Source organism: Episyrphus balteatus, chromosome 2, assembly GCF_945859705.1.
Source record: "Episyrphus balteatus chromosome 2, idEpiBalt1.1, whole genome shotgun sequence".
NCBI lineage: Eukaryota > Metazoa > Arthropoda > Insecta > Diptera > Syrphidae > Episyrphus > Episyrphus balteatus.
This window is the reverse complement of record NC_079135.1, coordinates 104065003-104066669: the sequence shown is the minus strand read 5'-3', so window position 1 is coordinate 104066669 and position 1667 is coordinate 104065003.

The window sequence follows — 1667 nt, the reverse complement described above, 5'->3', positions numbered from 1 at the left end:
CAAATAAAACTTTAAACAAATCCTACTGCCTTCGAATAAAACTACTCAATAATAGAGTAGTTTACTTATCCAAAAGACTCCCGATTGATATTTAAATACAAAAAAAGACATCGATTTTTATACATTCCCTCATATAAATATCTTTTTTTACAAACAATTTAAAAAACATGAAATTTGCTTCGCTATCCCTAAAATGTAATTTTTTTCTTGATTTACTGAATAACCATTTTAAATAGAAACCAAATTAGTCACAAGGAACCACCATCATTAAAATATATTTAGTTAAGAAAATTTATGTAATAACAAAGCAAAACAAAAAAAAAACTTATAATTTTCATTTATGTGTAAGAAAGTGCCTTTACAACAGAATAATATTAATAAAATGATAGCAAACAAAAAATATAAAAATAATAAAACCAATGGAAAAAATCGAGAAATAAAAAAAAAGAGTGAAGTAAATTTTTATACTACTTTAAGCAAACATTATAATTTTAATTTATCCGCAATATTAATACAAAAATAGTCCCATACCCATAAGTTACTAAGAATAACTTAGTAACTTAACTTAGAGACAAAAAAAAAAAACTAAGGGCCGATTTTTCAATAGTCAGATAAACCTCAGATAGAGCTTATTCCTAGGAATAAAAGTTTTTTTTATATTGACATTTATTTTTCTGATAGTCTAACTGACGATTGAAAAATCAGGGCTAAAAAAGATAAAGTTGTTTTCGCGCTTGATAATGTAAAATTTATAGTTTTGAAATGTGTGAAAGAGAATATTAAAAAAAAATAAAAAAAAAAAACCAAGACAAATAAAAATAAAAAAAAATTGTAGATTATTAAAAAATAAAAAAAAAAATACAAAATAATATCAATATCAAATGAAACCGATGTAAATTTATTTTTGTACTTTGAGGCATAATTGAAGAAAAATTCCTAATTGTATAAATTTTTTTATTAGCAGATATGTATATCCACCACTTTTGTACGAATTAAAATCATGATCTCTCTATTAACGAAACAAAACTTTTCAATTAAAATATTTTAGATCATAAATTATTAAAAAAAAAAGAAATTCCTACATAAATAAGATAGATTTTGTAAAATCATTATTTAATCTTCATAACTTCTTCTTACTCACTTTAAAAATATTTCTTCCCTAGTCTTTGTTTACTGAAAAAAAAAGAAGTTTGTCTTAAATTTTTGGGACCCTGATTCTATGTGAAATAAAACGAAAAATATTGCTTTTCTAAATGAAAAATCAATTAGCGACCAATGTTGTTAAAAAAATCATTTTTTAAATGCACTTGGTTTCCATAAAAAATAAAAAAAAATATTGATTGCAAGTTTCAATTTTAATTGCAATAGAATTTGAAGGGTCAAAAAATGCAAAAAAAAATGTACATAAAAAAATATCAATGTAAATTGTGTACATTGAATATTTGTTCCCTAATATTCGTCCACTCACAAGGTTGACTATGTGACCTAACATTTGATCTAGACCAATTAGCTAATGTAAGGTCAAATTGTAAACTTTGTTAGTCTATTATGAAAAAAATTCTCAAAGTACACATTTTGCATTGACATTTTTTTCATGCAAAATGGAAAAAAAGTTGCACATACACCACAGTGACCGGCGAAATTTACATTAATTTAAAACGCAAGAG